This window comes from Bos javanicus, chromosome 20, assembly GCF_032452875.1.
Source record: "Bos javanicus breed banteng chromosome 20, ARS-OSU_banteng_1.0, whole genome shotgun sequence".
Lineage (NCBI taxonomy): Eukaryota > Metazoa > Chordata > Mammalia > Artiodactyla > Bovidae > Bos > Bos javanicus.
Window position 1 is genome coordinate 18,786,536 of NC_083887.1, and position 21,061 is coordinate 18,807,596.

The 21,061-nt window shown below is 39.7% G+C and overlaps 1 protein-coding gene across 6 annotated transcripts in view; it reads left to right on the forward strand.

Annotated features, from left to right (window-relative positions):
• The window catches only part of PDE4D (phosphodiesterase 4D), a 1,603,025-nt gene that overhangs the window by 181,167 nt on the left and 1,400,797 nt on the right, over window positions 1-21,061 (forward strand). Inside the window, exon 3 of one of the 6 annotated variants that reach the window (XM_061393125.1) lies at window positions 20,587-20,669. The exons of the other annotated variants lie outside the window; for them this stretch is intronic. The gene's annotated coding sequence lies outside the window, so the exon portion shown is untranslated. The remainder of the gene's footprint in view (window positions 1-20,586; window positions 20,670-21,061) is intronic. 6 annotated transcript variants of the gene reach the window in all.

Consider the following 21,061-nt stretch of genomic DNA (forward strand, 5'->3'; position numbering starts at 1 on the left):
ACCCTTATTGAGAGATCAGTGTGATGATGCAACCAAGGGGAAGGTCATGGCTTTCTGTCTTTCCATTTGACCGTCCAGCTTGCTGATATTACTGCTCTGGCCCAGAGCCTACCTTGGTTTGGGCAGATTGAACCTCGCTTTGTGTACATCCCTGGAACATCCGGAGCCTGTAGCTGGAGTACCCTGACACAGACCATGAGTTATAATTTCTGAGCTCAGTGTATCCTGCCCCTTGACTTTTGATCAGGGATTGTACTCTTCTCTTTCTGACTAGTTAATGAATCATATGAAGGATCCTTTTTGTTAAAGTGAGTCAGAGCTGTATCTATATATGGCCACTGAACTGACTGTTCAAAAGAATTTCTGTCATTATTAATTTGAATAAATATATTTTGGACAATTATTTGGCTATAAAGAGCCTTTGGATGATATTGATATTTTCTTGTAATTTTCTTGGTATCATTTCTCAGACTTATTTAGTCGTAGATTTCTAACACTTTTACCACCTTTAAAATTATACAAAGTCATTATACAAAATGGCTCAGACAGTAAAGAATCTGCCTGCAATGCAGGAGACCTTGGTTAATCCCTGGGTTGGGAAGATCCCATGGAGAAGGGAATGGCTGCACACTTTAATATTCTTGCCTGGGAATCCCATGGACAGAGGATTTTGGTGGGCTGCAGTCCACGGGGTCACAAGGAATCGGACACGAGTGACTAACACACACAAAGTTATACAAAGTCATTATACAAAATATGATTAGCAGTAGCTGAAATATTTATTGAAGTCCACACACTGACCAATAGCATTCATAGTGAACACAGTTTAGGTAACAGCACACTTTTTTTTTTTTAATCCAAAGAATGTTATGGAATGTACAGATCAACGAGCAAGCATATCAAGACCTTGGATTTGTTAGAGATTCAGAGTAAATTTCAAACCAGAAAAGGAAAGAACATGAGCAGCATTCCTATAAAATAGCTGTAGGAGTAGAGTAGCTCAGGGAGAAAGATTGTTTTTAAAATATACCTGGTAAATAGTCTGGTGGAAAGACTGTCTCTTAAAAATTCTTGTGTTCCTATAGCATTTATTTCCAGATTGTTCTGGGCTTAAACTTGGACAGGAGGGTCCCCTGCCTGAACCAGCTTGTTAGACGACTCCAGTGTAGTCTTTTTCTGGTCACACCATTCCACACTGAGTAAAAGTTCCAGGGCAGCGGGGTAGTGCAAGAAATCACAGCCTTTGCCTTTATAGACCATCGTCAAGGCATCCGACTGCTGAAATTTCCTGCTCAAAAGGACCTAAGCTAAGAGTCAGGTCTATCCTTCAGTGTGCAGGTTGAATTTCATACAAAGGATGGCCAAAGACAGCTGTTCGTAGGGGCAGGGTATGTGAATGGCAGCCAAACCACAGTGTGTGTACCTGTGCTTGTAAATTCCAGTGAGGAGGCGAGTTGATGCAGAGAGAAGGAAGATGGGCTTGAGCCCAAGGGATCCAGCTCTTTCTGAACCACTACCTTCTGGTGCAGAACTTTCCAGGGATGCTTCGCACATACTGTCTCATTCAATCCTGCACAATGCTTCAGGGTAATATTTTTATCCTCACATTATGGGAATGACGTTGTGGGGAGTGTGGTGCCTAACCTGAGAAGTCAAATCACAGTTTAAACCTCATGTGATCAGGTTCCAAAGTGCATGTTTCTTTCCACTGTGTTAGGTGACCTGTTAATAACATCCTTGCTTTTACACTTTCCTAATTCTCCCCTGACCGTGGCGCATAATGATATGCAATAAATGTTTGCTGAGCAACTAAGATAGTAGAACAAAATATTTGTTCACCTTTGCTATTAATGGGATGCAGAGTAGAATTATGGTGTTGATGAGAAATTGCAGGTAAAATGTGCTGAGAGGGACATTTCACTCCTGATCTATCTCTGCTGTCGAGTTTGTTGACCTTACCTAGATACTGTGGCTGTTCTAGATTACTGGGCTACCCTTTCCAGTAGTCAGCCCAGTAAATAACTGCAAATTTTCTGGTTAGCATGGACTCAAATGTCCAGAAAGAACGTTTAGTCTTGGGAAATAGTAACACCATGTTTGTTGTAGTCCTTTTCTTTCTTGCCTTAAAATGACACAAAACTCTGAGTGTTAAGGTGATGCAAGAGGGGTTGTCAGAATGCCTGCCTCTCATGGATTCACTGGTGTGGTCCCTCTGTTGATAAATTCTTGTTCTTGGCTCTCCTGTGCTGTGGTTATTCCCTTGTGTAGCTGCTTTTGCTCTCCCTCCTGGAACATTCACCTATGCCGGCTCTCAGCTTTGTCTTGTCTGATGCTCCCTCTCACTTATCTGAGCTGCCAAGACCATTCTTTGCTGTTGGCAGAAAGCTCTGGAACACTATCCTAACTTCTGCTCTAGACTACTTTTGGTATTTTCCCCATTTGTTCCCATCTGTACACTTAATTGTTTGGCTGATGTATCTGTCTGCCTTGCTGGACTATAGCCCCATTTGAGGGCAGATTTTGTCTCTCTCTTATTTATCATTGAATCACCACATCTTACATGATACTAGGCACATGGAAAGCATGACGTTTTTATAGAATGATTGAGTGAACTGCCATCATAACTGAGTCATTAAATATTTTTTTCCAAGAAGTTCTAGCATTAGGTGTCAGATCAGGGATTTTTTCATGGAAAGCTTGTAGTCTCCTCTAGAGCATAATTGCATCTGCTTGCTTGGAATACTCACCTGGAGTGTGCTCACCAAGTACCCTTCCAGAGTGATATGCTACATCTAGGACACTCCCTTTTTCTTCTGAAGAGAAAGCCAAACTAACTCTTCTCAGAAAAAGTGATTCGACCTCATCAGACTTCAGAAAAGTTCTATTTACTTATCCAGGTGACAGCAGAGTCCCCATTGTGTCCCTTCAGACTCCCTTTACTCAGTCACTGTGCAGAAAAGGGTCCAATTGCCTATGGCTCTCGGTAACTTGGGTGAGACAGCCTTCCAGGTAAACTGTTTTCTAAAACCATAACTCTGAATCCTAAGGCTCACTCAGCAAGATTGAACTTTTGCAACAAGGCTAGTGACCATTTGGAGAAAGAATTCTTTCATTATGCTGCTCATAGTAATCATTATTTTATCTTTGCTTTCATTCTTTTCAAACTTAAATAGATTATTCTGTTTGACAAAAATTTAGAAAAATATGAAAATCATGTGTTAAACATCATTGTATGAATTTTCATACAATGACCACATTCATGTAACTTCCATCCAGATCAAGAAATTGAATATTACCAACATCCCAGTTATCTACCTCAAACTTCCTTCCATTTCTATCCCCCAATGGTAATATTGTTTGACCAGTTTTCAAACTTTCATAAATTAAATTATTCATTATACATTCTCTTAAGATTGACAAGTCAGCATCGTATGTATGATGTTCATTTATATTGTTATATGTAACAGTAATTTGCTCCTTTTCATTGCTGTATGCATGCTAAGTCGCTTCAGCCATGTCCGACTCTTTGAGACCCTATGGACTGTAGCCCATGAGGTTCCTCTGTCCATGGGATTCTCCAGGCAAGAATACTGGAGTGGGTTGCCATGCCTTCCTCCAGGGGATCTTCCTGACCCAGGAATTGAAACAGTGTCTCTTATACCTGCATTGGCAGGTGGGTACTTTACCACTAGCGCCACCTGGGAAACCCCATTCATTGCTGTATAGTATTCCATGGTATCAGTCTAAGTATCCATTATCCATTCTTCTGTTGATGGACATCTGGGTTATTTATAGTTCAGAACTATTACAAATAATGCTACTATGTACTTTTATTATGGCCACATGAATGCATTTTTGTTGGGTATATACCAGGGAGTGAAATAGATGGTACAAAGATATACATATATTCAGCTTCAGTGGATTCTATCTAGTCGTTTTTTGTTTTTTTTTTTTTGGTGTAGGAATCTAAGCAGGGGATAAAGAAGACATGATAACTCTCAAGATCCCCTGGGAGTTAGGAAACTTCTGGAAAAGATCCAAGAAACAGTTGTTTGGGCTACACATTTTTGATTTAATGTTAATGCAATCTAAGCTTCAACAACTTTAAAATGACTTAAGCCTGTAATGGACTTCCTCAGTGACTAAGTGGTAAAGAATCCACCTGCAATGCAGCAGTTGCAGGAAACACAGGTTCAATCCCTGAGTCAGGAAGATCCCCTGGAGAAGGGAATGGCAACCCACTCCAGTATTCTTGCCTGGTGAATCCCATGGCCAGAGGAACCTGGCGGGCTACAGTCCATAGGGTCGCAAAGAGTCAGACATGACTGAAGCGACTTAACATGCACCAACACAAGCCTGTAATGTAAATATAGAAGCAAAAGTTATAAAGATACAGTGTATACCTGATGGCAAAGTAACCTAAATAGCTATCAGTGGGTCAGAAATACCCATCCCTTTTGCTGTCTTGCATATAGGGTCATCGTTACCATCTTTCTAAACTCCATATATATGCGTTAATATACTGTATTGGTGTTTTTCTTTCTGACTTAGTTCACTCTGTATAATAGGCTCCAGTTTCATACACCTCATTAGAACTGATTAAAATGCATTCTTTCTAATAGCTGAGTAATTGGAAGGAAAGTTACGACCAACCTAGATAGCATATTCAAAAGCAGAGACATTACTTTGCCAACAATGATCTGTCTAGTGAAGGCTATGGTTTTTCCAGTAGTCATGTATGGATGTGAGAGTTGGACTGCGAAGAAAACTGAGTGCCAAAGAATTGATGCTTTTGAACTGTGGTGTTGGAAAGGATGCTTGAGAGTCCCTTGGACTGCAAGGAGATCCAACCAGTCATCCTAAAGGAGATCAGTCCTGGGTGTTCATTGGAAGGACTGATGCTGAAGCTGAAACTCCAGTATTTTGGCCACCTCGTGCAAAGAGTTGACTCATTGGAAAAGACTGATGCTGGGAGGGATTGGGGGCAGGAGAAGAAGGGGGCAACAGAGGATGAGATGGCTGGATGGCATCACTGACTCGATGGACGTGAGTCTGGGTGAACTCCGGGAGTTGGTGATGGACAGGGAGGCCTGGCGTGCTGCGATTCATGGGGTTGCAAAGAGTCGGACATGACTGAGCGACTGAACTGAACTGAACTGAAGGAGAGATAGGGTAGGAAAGAGCTGGCTGTGGCTATGAAAGAATAACATGGGACATCTTTGTGGTGATGAACTGTTTTGTATCTTGACTATTAGTGTCAGTATTCTGGTAGTGAACTTGTTACCACTGGGAAAAATTGGATAAAGGATCAACTGCATCTGTCTACAATTGTTCCTTATAAATATCTATGAATTTACAATTACTTCAAAAAATTAAAAAGAGAGTAAGTGCTTCATAGAGTTTCTCTTAGGTCAATTCTTTTCATATTATATTTACCCACTCATGTCTTAAATCTTACAGATTGTTACCAGCAAAAAGCCACTGCTCCCTGCTTCCCATCAAAGACAGTACTAACCATTGAAAAAGTCATTTCCCAAAGGTTCTGGTATTCTTTGTTCATGCAAAAATTCAAGGAGCCATTAGTTCATGTTGTTTGAGCTGCAGAGATGCTTATGTATCAGGTGGAATCTTAGGTTTTAGAAGCAGTATATTTGAACTGCAGCTAAATGAATGGACAGATGGCTGTGGTTATTTTCTTCCCTAGAATTACTTTTCTTGTGTCCCCAATAAATCTTTCTGACCAGTCAGTAAAGTCTGAGCAGTCTACCCATTGTTCAGTTCCCGTCTGATTTAGATGGTCTAAGGATCAGCCTAGGGAACAGTAGAGGTGATATAATGAATCTTAGTGTGAATAAAATGACTGGGACTTTTTGTATGTTTGTTTTTAAGGTTTAGAGTCTAATATTAACTCCCTAGTTACATTTTGTTATACTGTTACTGTTATATCCTGGGGAGCCTCTCTGTGCTTATCCAGTTTTCTTATTCCCCTCCATACCATTCTGCCTGGCTTCTTCTGGCCAATGGGCTATCATTTCTGTGGGTTTTCTAGTCTAAGCAGTCTCTTTAGGTATCATTTTCCAGGTATCATATTTGAATGTACTTAGTTGAATGACTTAGTTCTACTTTTTTTTGGTGTACATTATTTTGATCTTCCAGTAGACATCAACTTTATTGTTGTCTTTGCTGATCTTTGCAGTTGCCAGCTCCTTGGGGACTTTGAAACTTCACTATTACAGCTGCCAGTATTGAGAGGTAGCCTGGCATTAACATGTCTCTTTAGAGAGCAGGGCTCTTTGCTTGGCATATAAGTCAAGTCTCTTTGTTATTTTACTCTAAAACCTTTTTGGGGAAGGTGTGAAGTAAAAGAATTAACTATTGACATCTTTGATATATGAGTTAAATGGGTTGGGTTTTGTGACATTCTGCTTTAATGATTTAATCAGTTGTTAGTTTATAGAAAGTTGTTCTTCTGAATGTTGAGTTCCTTCATTTTCACATGGGGAGGTGAGAGGACCTGGGAAGAAACATGGTGGCCCTAAAGCCTGTCCTGTAGAGAAAGCATCATAAGGAAATGTGATCAGGCAAGGGAAGTACGCACTGCGTGGAGGCAGTATGGCTGGTGGCAAACTTTACACCCTTGAGCGTTTTATATTTCTGTGCATTGTCAGAACAGATTCTGTTCTCCCCAGCTCACAATGTTCAGGTTCCCAGTTTCTTGGGAGTTTGATCTTGGGAGCATGGATTTACCCTTGATTACATCTGTAATACTGGGGCAATAGAATTTTTATTGAGAAATTGTCATGCCAAGACTATTTTGAAGTAATGAGAAAGTGTAGTTTTGTGCAGATGAAGCAAATAGGAATTGCATTTCATGTTTTAGTATGGTGAAAATTCACGTGGCCCCAACACACAAATCCCTTATATGTGGAATCTAAAAAGAAATGATACAAATGAATTCTTTACAAAAAAGAAATAGACTCAGAGACTTAGAGAAACAACTTATGATTGTCAGGGGGAAGGAAGCTAGGGAGTTTGGGATGGACATGTGCACACTGCTAAATTCCATGGACTGAGGAGCCTGGTGGGTTGCAGTCCATGGGGTTGCAAAGAGTCAAACACTATAGAATGACTGTGCGTGCACACACACACACAAAACAAGGAACTACTGTATAGAACATGAAACTCTGTTCAATGCTATATGGCAGGCTGGTTGGAGGGGAGTTTGGGGGAGAATGGATACATGTGTATGTATGGCAGAGTCCCTTTGGTGTCCACCTGAGACCATCACAACATTGCTAATTGGGTATACCTTGTCATAGTTCCTGCAGATGTGCTTTAATGGCAGTTTTTGAATCTGAAGTTGTTTTTAAATGATAGCTAATCCTTATACTTTATTTTGGAATCAAGTAGGAAAGACTGGGAATTGCTGAATTTGAGTGCTGGGAATACTCATGGAAAGTATATAATCCTTTTTTTCTATTTTTAAAAATTTATTGGAATATAATTGCTTTACAATGTTTGCTGTGGGTTTATCATATATGGCTTTTATTATGTTGAGGTATGTTCCTTCTATTCCTGTTTTCTGGAGGGTTTTTATCATAAATGGATGTTGAATTTTGTCAAAGGCTTTCTCTGCATCTATTGAGATAATCATATGGTTTTTATCTTTCAATTTGTTAATGTGGTGTATCACATTGATTGATTTGTGAATATTGAAGAATCCTTGCATCCCTGGGATAAAGCCCACTTGGTCATGATGTGTAATCTCTTTAAGATGTTGTTGGATTCTGTTTTCTAGAATTTTGTTAAGGATTTTTTCATATATGTTCATCAGTGATATTGGCCTGTAATTTTCTTTTTTTGTGGCATCTTTGTCAGGTTTTGGTATTAGGGTGATGGTGGCCTCATAGAATGAGTTTGGAAGTTTACCTTCCTCTGCAATTTTCTGTAAGAGTTTGAGTAGGATAGGTGTTAGCTCTTCTTTAAATTTTTGGTATAATTTAGCTGTGTAGCCATCTGGTCCTGGGCTTTTGTTTGCTGGAAGATTTCTGATTACAGTTTCAATTTCCATGCTTGTGATGGGTCTGTTAAAATTTTCTATTTCTTCCTGGTTCAGTTTGGGAAAGTTATACTTTTCTAAGAATTTGTCCATTTCTTCCACGTTGTCCATTTTATTGGCATATAATCGCTGATAGTAGTCTCTTATGGTCCTTTGTATTTCTGTATTGTCTGTTGTGATTTCTCCATTTTCATTTCTAATTCTGTTGATTTGATTCTTCTCCCTTTTTTCTTGATGAGTCTGGCTATGGTTTATCTATTTTATTTATCTTCTCAAAGAACCAGCTTTTAGCTTTATTGATTTTTGCTGTGGTCTCCTTTGTTTCTTTTTCATTTATTTCTGCCCTAATTTTTATGATTTCTTTCCTTCTACTAACCCTGGGGTTCTTCATTTCTTCCTTTTCTAGTTGCTTTAGGTGTAGAGTTAGGTTATTTATTTGACTTTTCTCTTGTTTCTTGAGGTAAGCTTGTATTGCTATGAACCATCCCCTTAGCACTGCTTTTACTGAGTCCCATAGGTTTTGGGTTGTTGTGTTTTGCATTGGGTTGTTGCATTCATTTCTATGCATATTTTGACTTTTTCTGGGATTTGTTGGTTATTCAGAAGTGTGTTGTTTAGCCTCCATATGTTGGAATTTTTAATAGTTTTTTCCTGTAATTGACATCTAATCTTAGTGCACTGTGATCAGAAAAGATGCTTGGGATGATTTCAGTGTTTTTTTTTTTAATTTACCAAGGCTAGATTTATGGCCCAGGATGTGATCTATCCTGGAGAAGGTTCCATGTGCACTTGAGAAAAAGGTGAATTCATTGTTTTGGGGTGAAATGTCCTACAGAAATCAATTAGGTATAACTGGTCCATTGTGTCATTTAAAGTTTGTATTTCCTTGCTAATTTTCTGTTTAGTTTATCTATCCATAGGTGTGAAAGGGGTATTAAACTATCCCACTATTATTGTGTTACTGTTCATTTCCCCTTTCATACTTGTTAGCATTTTCCTTACATATTGTGGTGCTCCTATGTTGGATGCATGTATATATTTATAATTGTTACATCTTCTTCTTGGATTGACCCTTTGATCATTATGTAGTGTCCTTTCTTGTCTCTTTTCATGGCCTTTATTTCAAAGTCTATTTTATCTGATATGAGTATTGCTACTCCTGCTTCCTTTTGGTCTACTTTTGCATGAAATATCTTATTCCAGCCCTTCACTTTCAGTCTGTATGTGTCCTTTGTTTTGAGGTGGGTCTCTTGTAGACAACATATATAGGGGTCTTGTTTTTGTATCCATTTGGCCAGTCTTTGTCTTTTGGTTGGGGCATTCAACCCATTTACATTTAAAGTAATTATTGACAAGTATGATCCCGTTGCCATTTATTTTGTTGTTTTGGGTTCAAGTTTATAAACCTTTTCTGTGTTTCCTGTCTAGAGAAGATCCTTTAGCATTTGTTGAAGAGTTGGTTTGGTGGTGCTGAATTGTCTCAGCTTTTGCTTGTCTGTAAAGCTTTTGATTTCTCCTTCATATTTGAATGATATCCTTGCTGGGTACAGTAATCTGGGTTGTAGGTTTTTCTCTTTCATCACTTTAAGTATGTCCTGCCATTCCCTCCTGGCCTGAAGAGTTTCTATTGAAAGATCAGCTGTTATCCTTATGGGAATCCCCTTGTGTGTTATTTGTTGTTTTTCTCTTGCTGCTTTTATTTGTTCTTTGTGTTTGATCTTCATTAATTTGATTAATATGTGTCTTGGGGTGTTTTGCCTTGGGTTTATCCTGTTTGGGACTCTTGGGTTTCTTGGACTTGGGTGGCTGTTCCCTTCCCCATTTTAGGGAAGCTTTAAACTATTATCTCCTCAAGTATTTTCTCATGGTCTTTCTTTTTGTCTTCTTCTTCTGGGACTCCTATGATTCAAATGTTAGGTGTTTGACATTGTCCCAGAGGTCTCTGAGGTTGTCCTCATTTCTTTTAATTCTTTTTTCTTTTTTCCTCTCTGCTTCATTTATTTCCACCATTCTATCTTCCACCTCACTTATCCTATCTTCTGCCTCAGTTATTCTACTGTTGGTTCTCTCCAGAGTGTTTTTGATCTCAGTTATTGCATTATTCATTATTGATTGACTCTTTTATTTCTTATAGGTCCTTGTTAAACATTTCTTGCATCTTCTCAATCCTTGTCTCCAGACTATTTATCTGTAACTCCATTTTGTTTTCAAGATTTTGGATCATTTTTACTATCACTATTCTGAATTCTTTTTTAGGTAGACTCCCTATCTCCTCCTCTTTTGTTTGGTTTGGTGGGCATTTATCATGTTCCTTTACCTGCTGAATATTTCTCTGCCTTTTCATCTTGTTTAGATTGTTGTGTTTGGGGTGGCCTTTCTGTAGGCTGGAAGTTTGTGGTTCCTCTTTATTGTGGAGGTTGCTGCCTGTGGGTGGGATTGGATGGGTGACTTGTCAAGGTTTCCTGATTTGGGAAGCTTGTATCAGTGTTCTGGTGGGTGTAGCTGGATATCTTCTCTCTGGAGTGCAATGAAGCGTCCAGTAGTGAGTTTTGACATGTCTATGGGTTTGGTGTGACTTTGGGCTGCCTGTATATTAATCCTCAGGGCTATGTTCCTGTGTTGGTGGAGAATTAGCATGGTATGTCTTTCTCTGGAACTTGTTGGCTCCATGATATTTTCTCTTTCTGACTTTCTTCACTCTGTATGACAGTCACTAGATCTATCCACGACTCTCCAAATGGCACAGTTTTATTCCTTTTTATGGCTGAGTAATATTCCATTGTATATATGTACCACATCCTCTTTATCCATTCCTCATTGATGGACATTTAGGTTGCTTCCATGTCTTCAGGTGGCACTAGTGGTAAAGAACCTGCCCACCAATGAAAGAGATGTAGGAGAGGTGGATTCAATCCCTGAGTCTGAAAGATACCCTGGAGGAGGGCATGGCAACCCACTCCAGTATTCTTGCCTGGAGAATCCCATGGACAGAGGAGCCTGGCAGGCTACAGTCCATAGAGTCACAAGAGTTGAACACAACTGAAGCTACTTAGTTCACATGCACACACATGTCCTTGCAAATAGTGCTGCTATGAACATTGGGGTGCGTGTATCTTTTTGAATTATGATTTCCCCTGGCTTTATGCCCAGGAATGAGACTGCTAAGTCATATGGTATTTCTTCTTCTATGTTTTAAGATATTCAACAATTTAGTAGCATTCTAAGAGGGCATTGAATTGTTTTTCTCTGGGTATATGCCCAAGAGTAGGATTGCTGGATCATATGGTAGTTCTAGTTTTTGCTTTTTAAGGAATCTCCAAACTGTTCTCCATAGTGGCTTTATCAATTTACATTCTCACCAGCAGTGCAAAAGGGTTCCCTTTTTTCCATACCCTCTCCAGTGTTTTTTATTTTATTGATGGCCATTCTGATTGGTGTGAACTGACACTTAATTGTAGTTTTGATTTGCACTTCTTTAATACTTAGTGATGTTGAGCATCTTCTCATGTGTTTGTGAGGCATCTGTATGTCTTCTTTGGAGAAATTTCTATTTAGGTCTTCCACCCATTTTTTTTTTTTTTTGATTGGGTTGCTTGTCTTTTTGATATGGAGCTGCATGAGCTGTTTGTATGTTTTGGAGATTAATCCCTTGTCAGTTGCTTCATTTGCAAATATTTTCTCTGATTCTGAGGGTTGTCTTTTCATCTTGTTTATGGTTTCCTTCGCTGGGCAAAGGCTTTTAAGTTTAATTAGGTCCCATTTGTTTATTTTTGTTTGTATTTTAATTACTGTAGGAGGTGGGTCAAAAAAGATCTTGCTGTGATTTATGTCAAAGAGTGTTCTGCCCATGTTTTCCTCTAAGAGTTTTATGTCTCTTAAGTGTCTAGCCTTACATTTAGGTCTTTGGTCCATTTTGAGTTTATTTTTGTGTATGGTGTTATGGAGTGTTCTAATTTCATTCTTTTACATATAGCTTTTCAGTTTTCCCCAGCACCATTTATTGAAAAGACTGGGAAACTTTGAGAGTTGACTGTTAGGGCAATTGGTATGAATGTCTCTTGGCAGCTGGTTGTTAAATCAAATAGTGGATTAAGCTAGATTGGATGTTAGTTTCAGTTAACTTCCTCAGGAGAAGGTCACTTACCTGATAACATCCCAGGCTGTCTCAGGGAGTCCTGCTGGTTGTCTTGTTGTGGAGCATGAGTCCTATCACTCATGCTGTAGGTCACATTGTTCCCTGACAGGGATATTGGCAGGTAGAGCTATGTGAAAGGACCATGATATACTCTGTCTTTGTGTACAGAGTCTCAGAGCAGTGTAAATTGTTTATTTGTTTGAAAATAATAATCTCCATGAATATACCTTAGGTGCACCCTAAGGTATTAGAATTGCAAAACTCTAATTGAAATTGATCATAAAAATAATTTTACCTTATGAGGTTGGGTATTATCTCATTCTCATTAGTGAAACTAGTTTTTCCATGATCACACAATTAGTAAGCCAGAATTTGAGCTTATGCATCTAATTCCATAACCTACACATTGGTTCTTTCTTTATGTAATATAGCATTTTTGAGCCTGGGTTAATATTTCTTCTATTCTTTCAATAGACATTTTTGAGTACCTGCCATCTCTTAGGTACTGTGCTGGATCCTGCAGATAAAAATTAATGAACATGATTCCTATAGTGGAGATGCTCCCATTTAATTGTGATAGAAATTAGGAATACTGTAAAAAATGATTAAATGTGAGGCTAACCATCCATTGTGATAGAAAATTGGAACATGCACCATGAAATCAGGTACATGATATTCCTGGAGAGAATAATTGTTGTTGTTAAGTTGCTAAGTTGTGTCTGACTCTTTGCGAGCCCGTGGACTGCACCATGCCACGCCTCCCTGTCCCTCACCGTCTCCTGGAGTTTGTCCAAGTTCATGTCCATTGCATCAGTGATGCCATCCAACCCGCTCATCCTCTGCTATCCTCTTCTCCTTTTGCCTTCAGTCTTTGCCAGCACTAGGGTCGGTGAATAGCTGACTCATTGGAAAAGACCCTGATGTTGGAGAGAATAATAGGAGAGTTTGTTTTTATCAGGGATGTGGTCCCTTAGAGAGGAGAGCTGAAGAGTACCTAGGCATTAATCGGGTAAATATTGGGGTGGTTGAGGCAAAACCCTGGCATCAGATCAGGTCATTGAAATTCCAGGAACTGAAGGGAAGGCCAGAGTGATCTCAAGGGAGAAGAGGAGGGAAAGAGCCCATGGAAGTAAGATTCTAGATGAGGCCTGAGAAACAGTAAGAGGCCAGACAAGCAAAGTCTTTGGGTCCTAAAAAGTATCTTTAAATCCTTCCTAGAGGCAAAGGAAAGTCACTGAAAATATATGAATGACAAAGTCAGATTAGTGATCTAAACAGCTCTTTTCATCTCAATGCAGACAGGATTGGCAGACAGCCAAGGTGTGTTTGGGGAAGACCAGCAGGAAACTGTAGAGCTTTCAAGGCCAGATAGGACAGAGTGTGGATTAAGTGATGATGTGAAGATGGAGTGTGGAGGAGGGGTTTCAGAAGTGGTTATGAGGTAAAAATCAGTGATGGACTGAATATGGGGTCAGGAGAAGAAAAGGAAGTTGGATAACTGATGGCAGCATTCACTGTGATAGAGACCCTGCAAGCAGATCCGATTTGGGAGGCAGATTTCAAGTTTAATTTTGAACATGTTGGGTTTGGGGTTGCTTTGAGAGAGATAAGCAGAAACAACAAATTGACATTTAAGCCTATTATTTTGAAGCCTAGAGGAGAGGCCAGGGCTGAAAATATATCTTTGTGTATTATAAGTATGGAAATGGTAATGACATCATGACCATGGGTGCCATTGTTTAGGGAATTACTAAGGAGTGATAAGAAAGCAGAGCCTTGAACCATGCCTTGAAGAACTTAATTTCACAGTTGTTTGAAGGAAGATCAACTTACAGAGGATGTAAGAGTATCACAAAAGATGGGAGTGAAACCACTAGCATCATGAAAACAAAAGGAAGATATACTTTGCTGAAGATAGAGTGACCAACAATGTAAATGGATTTTAATATGGATTTTAAAAAGTCCTTTGGAGTTATTGACATGATATTCATTGGTAATCTTAGCAAGAGTTATTTTTTTTGTGAAGGATATGGAAAAAGATAAGAGCAGGCTGAAGAGTGAGTTAGGGCTGTGAAACTGGCCTCAATCAAAATAGACAAGTCTTATAGAAAGAGAATAGCAAATAAAATATGTAGTTTTGGGGAAAGGTTTTTTGTATGAGATGAGAGAGACTTGAATATGTTTAAAAGTCATTGGTGAATATTTAATTGATAGGGAGTGGCAGCCATTTAGATGAGAAAAAGGATCATGGGAGAAGGGGAGTAGGCAGGAAAGGATTTTCAGAGATGCCTGTGTTTGCATGCTTGGTATGAAGAGGATAAAGGAGTTCCCCACTTAGGATTTTTGTTTTCCTGTAGAGCACAGCACAGTAACTTTGTCTATGAGGGAACAGGGAGGTTGAGGAGGGCTGCTGCTGCTGCTAAGTCACTTGTCATGTCTGACTCTGTGCGACCCCATAGACGGCAGCCCACCAGGCTCCCCCGTCCCTGGGATTCTCCAGGCAAGAACACTGGAGTGAGTTGCCATTTCCTTCTCCAGTGCATGAAAGTGAAAAGTAAAAGTGAAGTCTCTCAGTCGTGTCTGACTCTTCACGACCCCATGGACTGAAGCCTACCAGGCTCCTTTGTCCATGGGATTTTCCAGGCAAGAGTACTGGAGTGGGTTGAGAGAACTTGAAATATGGTAGTTGTGGTGAAGAGTGTGTGGGAGTTGTTTTGAGTAAGTAATGGGATTCCTGGTCAATATCAAGGGTTCATTCTCCAGAAACTTAGGAATATTCATCTTATGCTGTTAAGTAAAAACTCCATGCTATATCCATGTTTTGTGAAAAATCCAAAAAAAAAAAAAAAAAAGAAAAATCCATGCTAACAACATCTATATAAGTAAGAGGAAAGTATTTGAGAAAGGTGGGAAGGATTTTTTAAAAGTGATTGATTTTCAGACTGTTTTGGGAGACTGGAAGGAAAATACTCATTTGAACATAAAAATCTAAATTTTAAAGGATCTCTAAATGTGTGTACACTTATTAAATGAATCAGATGAAGGGAAAAATTTTCTTTTTCACATGAGAAAAATTGACCAATTTATCTTATTTAAGCATTGAGGCCTTGGTTGAATTAAACATTAGAGATTATTTTAAAAGGATATCAGGGTTTGCATAAAACTGTGCACTAAGGTGGCTGGATTTTTATTTTTGCTGTTGATCAAGGATGCTGCTGCTGCTGCTGCTAAGTCGCTTCAGTCGTGTCTGACTCTGTGTGACCCCATAGATGGCAGCCCACCAGGCTCCAATGTCCCTCGGATTCTCCAGTCAAGAATACTGGAGTGGGTTGCCATTTCCTTCTCCAATGCATGAAAGTGAAAAGTGAAAGTGAGGTCGCTCAGTTGTGTCCGACTCTTCGCTACCCCATGGACTGTAGCCTACCAGGCTTTTCTGTCCATGAGATTTTCCAGGCAAGAGTACTGGAGTGGGATGCCATCGCCTTCTCCGGATCAAGGATGTTAGGTCTTTGCAATTTCCCTATCCTTTCAAGAAGATGAACAGATGTTTCTATGAATGTGAAACTAAGCAAATAGAGCCTCCTTTTCTACATAGTTTTTGGCTGAGGAATACAAGGGACAAACACCTGGAGATTAGAAATGTGTCTCTAATCACTAGAAATGCTCCTTTTTAATGAGTTGGCCTCAGTTGGCTAAGAGAAATTGCCTAAGTGTGAAACTTTTCACTTCTTGTGTGTAGAGTACATGACCACATATGTTGGTGGGAGCACAGGAGCATATACAAAAGGAATTTTTTCCCCTCTTGAACAATTCTTGTTTGGCTGGGGAGGGAAAGTATTCATACAAAAGTTACAAAAGAGACCTTCAGTAACTTCATTAATTCAGGTGTTTTAGGAGATGGGTAAGAGCTCAGAGTAAGAGAAGGATGAGATAGCAGAAAGATCTCATAAAGGAAGATTTGGGAATAAGGATATCAGAGATTTAGCTAGAGTAAGGCTCAGATCTATTAACTGCTTGTGAAGAGTTGACTCATTGGAAAAAACTCTGATGCTGGGAGGGATTGGGGGGCAGGAGGAGAAGGGGACGACAGAGGATGAGATGGCTGGATGGCATCACCGACTCGATGGACAAGAGTTTGGGTGAACTCCGGGAGTTGGTGATGGACAGGGAGGCCTGGTGTGCTGCGATTCATGGGGTCACAAAGAGTCGGACACAACTGAGCGACTGAACTGAACTGAACTGAACTGAATGCACAAGCACTCTCAGGAGATTCCCATGGAGAATCACGTGGGAGATTTTAAGGGCCATCCTGAGAGTGACATGTATCCCTTCTGTCCCATAGCACTGATCAGAAGTCAATCACACTGCCCAGTGTAACTGCAGTAGTAGCTGGGAAGTGTACAGGCATCCCAGGAGATATTGTGGGTTTGGTTCCAGACCATGACAATAAAGCAAGTATTGCAATAAAGTGAGTCACATACGTTTTTTTGATTCTCATTGCATATTATGGTTTTATTTATATTATCTATTAACTGTGTCAACCCCTAATGTATACATCTTAATTTTAAAAATGCATGCGTGTGTGCTAAGTCACTTCAGTCATGTCCAACTCTTCACGACCCCAACTCTATAGCCCGCCAGGCTTGTCTATTCTTGGGATTTCCCAGGCACAAATACTGGAGCGGGTTGCCATTTCCTTCCCCAGGGGATCTTCCTGACCCAGGGATTGAACCTGTGTCTCTCAAGTCTCCTGCATTTGTAGGCAGTTTCTTTACCACTACTGCCACCTGAGAAGTCCCAATGAAAAAAATACCTTTTTGTCGACATCTGAGCCTTCAGTGAATCATAATCTTTTTGCTGATGGAGGGTCTTGCCTCAGTGTTGATGGCTACTGATTGATGAGGGTGGTGGTTGCTCAAGGTTGAGGTGGCTGTGCCAATTCTTTAAAATAAGACAACAAAGTTTTCACAATGATTGACACTTCCCTTCACAAAAGTTTTCTATGTAGCATGTAATACTGTTTGATAGCATTTCACCTTTTGGTGTGAATCCTCTCAAACCCTGCTGCGGCTTTATCAACCAAATGTATTTAACATCCTAAATCCTTTGTTATAATTTCAACAATCTCTACCAGTAGTAGATTATATCTCAAGGAACCAGTTTCTTTGCTGATTGATAAGAAGCAGTTCCTCATCTGTTAAAGTTCTATCATGAGATTGTGAAATTTAGTCACATCTTTAGGGTCCACTTCTAACTCTAGTTCTTTTGATGTTTTCACCACATCTGTAGTTACCTCCTTCACTGAAGTCTTGAACCCTCCTAAGTCATCACATAAGGTTGAGATCAGCTTCTTCCAAACTCCTGTTAATATTGATATTTTACCTCTTCCCATGAATGATGAAATGTTTTTACTGGCATCTAGAATGGTGAATCCTTTCCAGGAGGTTTTGTATTTAATTTGTCCACATACATCAAAGGAATCACTATCTGTGGCAGTTATGGCCTCACAAAAAGGTTATCTTAAATAAGACCTGAAATGAAAATTTCTCCTTGATCCATGGGCCGCAGAATGAATGTTGTATTTGCAGGCAAAAAAACAACATTAATCTTGTTATACATCTCCATCAGAGCTCTTGGGTGACAAGGAGCTCTGTGAGTGAGCAGTAATATTTTGAGAGAAGTCTTTTTTTTTTTTTTCCTGAGCAGTGAGTCTCAGCAGTAGGCTTATAATATTCAGTAAATCACTTTTTCAACAGATAGGCTGTCATCCAGGCTTTGTAGTTCCATTTATAGAGCAAAGAGTAGATTTAGCATAATTCTAAAGAGGCCTAGGATTTGCAGAATGGTAAATGAGTATTGACTTCAACTTAAAGTCACCAGCTGTATTAACCCCTAACAAGAGAGTCAACTTATCCTTTGTAGCTTTGTAGCCAGGCATTGATTTCTCCTCTCTAGCTACGAAAGGCCTAGATGGCATCTTCTAATAAAATCTGTTCTTTAGTTGTAGCCACCTGCATCCATTATCTTAGCTAGATCTGGACTACTTGCTGCTGCTTCTACATCACTTGCTGCTTCACCTGGCACTTTTCTGTTATGTAGATAGCTTCTTTCTGAAACACTGTGAACCAGCCTCTGCCAGCTTGAAAATTTTCTTCTTCAGCTTCGTCACCTCTCTCAGCCTTCATGGAATTAAAGAGAGTTAGGGCCTTGCTCTAGATTGGACTTCAGTTTGAGGGAATGTTTTGGCTGATTTTGTTTTCTGCCCAAGCCACTAAAACTTTCTCCATATCACCAATAAGTCTGTTTTACTTTCTTATTATTGGTGTGTTCACTGGAGTAGCAGTTTTAATTTCCTTCCAGAACTTTTCCTTTGTATTCATAGCTTATGTTTGCCTCAAAACCTCTAGCCTTCAGCCTGTTTCAGCTTTCCACACAGCTTCCTCCCTGAACTCAGTCATTTCCAAGCTTTTGATTTAAAGAGAAAGATGTGCAACTCTTCCTTTCACTTGAACACTTAGACCACTGTAGGGTTATTAACTGGCCCAATTTCAATATTGTGTCTCTCAATAGGGAGGCCTGGGAAGAAGGAGAGATCCAGGGGTGCGGCCAGTCAATGGAGTTGTAATGCATGCAACATTTATAGATTAAGTTCACTGTCTTATGTGGGTGAAGTTCAAGGGACCTCAAAATAATTACAAGAGTAATATCAAAGGTCATTGATCAGAAATCACTATAACAAATATAATAGTAATGAAAAAGTTTGAAATATTGTGAGAATTGCCAAAAGGTGACATAGAGACAGGAAGTGAGTCAATTATCTTGGAAAAATGGCACCAATAGACTTGTTTGACACAGCATTGACACAAGCCTTCTATTTGAAAAAATACAGTACCTGAGAAACACAATAAAATGAGGTGTGCCCATAGTTGAGCTGTGTGCCTGAAAAGATGTAGGTTTGTTTAGCATCTAACCAGTCTCTGCTATGTGCCCATTGGAGCATCATAGAAGAAATTTCACTCCCTCTTCCTCAGTCATAGACTCTTTAGACTTTCTCCCTCAGGGGAGATACCTGATCAGTTCTACCAGGAATCAGTCATATGTGATTGTTCCCAAATCTTCTACCACCTGGCCATTATTTTTTAGCAAACATTCTTGGTTTTTATTTTTCTTCTCAAAATGAGATGTTCACAGTAAAATGGAATTCTCTGGATGTTCAGTTCAGTTCAGTTGCTCAGTCATATCCAACTCTTTGCGACCCCATGGACAGCAGCACGCCAGGCCTCCCTGTCCATAACCAACTCCCAGAGTTTACCCAAACTCATGTCCATTGAGTCGGTGATGTCATCCAACCATCTCATCCTCTGTCATCCCCTTCTCCTGCCCTCAATCTTTCCCAGCATCAGGGTCTTTTCCAATGAGTCAGCTCTTCGCATAAGGTGGCCAAAGTATTGCAGTTTCAGCTTCAACATCAGTCCTTCCAATGAACACTCAGGACTAATGTCCTTTAGGATGGACTTGGTGGATCTCCTTGCAGTCCAAGGGACTCTCAAGAGTCTTCTCCAACACCACAGTTCAAAAGCATCAATTCTTTGGCATTCAACTTTCTTTATAGTCCAACTCTCACACCCATACATGACCAGTGGAAAAACCATAGCCTTGACTAGACAGACCTTTGTTGGCAAAGTAATGTCTCTGCTTTTGAATATGCTGTCTAGGTTGGTCATAACTTACCTTCCAAGGAGTAAGCGTTTTTTAATTTCATGTCTGCAGTCACCATCTGAAGTGATTTTGGAGCCCCCCAAAATAAAGTCAGCTACTGTTACTACTGTTTCCCCATCTATCTGCCATGAAGTGATGGGACCAGATGCCATGATCTTACTTTTCTGAATGTTGAGCTTTAAGCCAACTTTTTCACTCTCTCTTTCATTTTCATCAAGAGGCTCTTTAGTTCTTCTTCACTTTTTGCCATAAAGGTGGTGTCATCTGCATATCTGAGGTTATTGATATTTCTCCCGGCAATCTTGATTACAGCTTGTGCTTCATCCAGCCCAGCATTTCTCATGATATACTCTGTATATAAGTTAAATAAGCAGGATGACAATATACAACCTTGATGTACCCCTTTTCCTATTTGGAACCAGTCTGTTGTTCCATGTCCAGTTCTAACTGTTGCTTCCTGACCTGCATACAGATTTCTCAAGAGGCAGGTCAGGTGGTCTGGTATTCCCATCTCTATGAGAATTTTCCAGTTTATTGTGATCCACACAGTCAAAGGCTTTGGCATAGTCAATAAGGCAGAAACAGATGTTTTTCTGGAACTCTCTTGCTTTTTCAGTGATCCAGCGGATGTTGGCAATTTGATCTCTGGTTCCTCTGCTTTTACTAAATCCAGCTTGAACATCTGGATGTTTGCGGTTCACATATTGCTGAAGCCTGGCTCGGAGAATTTTGAGCATTACTTTACTAGTGTGTGAGGTGAGTGCCATTGTGCAGTAGTTGAGCAATCTTTGGCATTGCCTTTCTTTGGGATTGGAATGAAAATTCTCTGGATGGGATTCCCCCCAAATGCTGGTAAAGTGGGATTATTTTATTTGATTTCATAACTATAAGGCCAAAGAGATGGCCAGTATTGGGAAGACTTCCCATTGAGAGGCAGATAATGGAATCCCACAAAGAAGATCATTTGAAGGATGAAAGGGGTTGCTAGGATGCCATTTCTATCAGGCAGCTGTATCAAGCATTTGTGGTTATAGATTATTCTTACCTGCTTCTCAACGAAGAAAAAAAGTACGTGTACACACAAATTAACCAGTTCATTTCTATAAAGTTTAAACTCATGGAGAAGAAAGAAATGTTTTCAAATATTA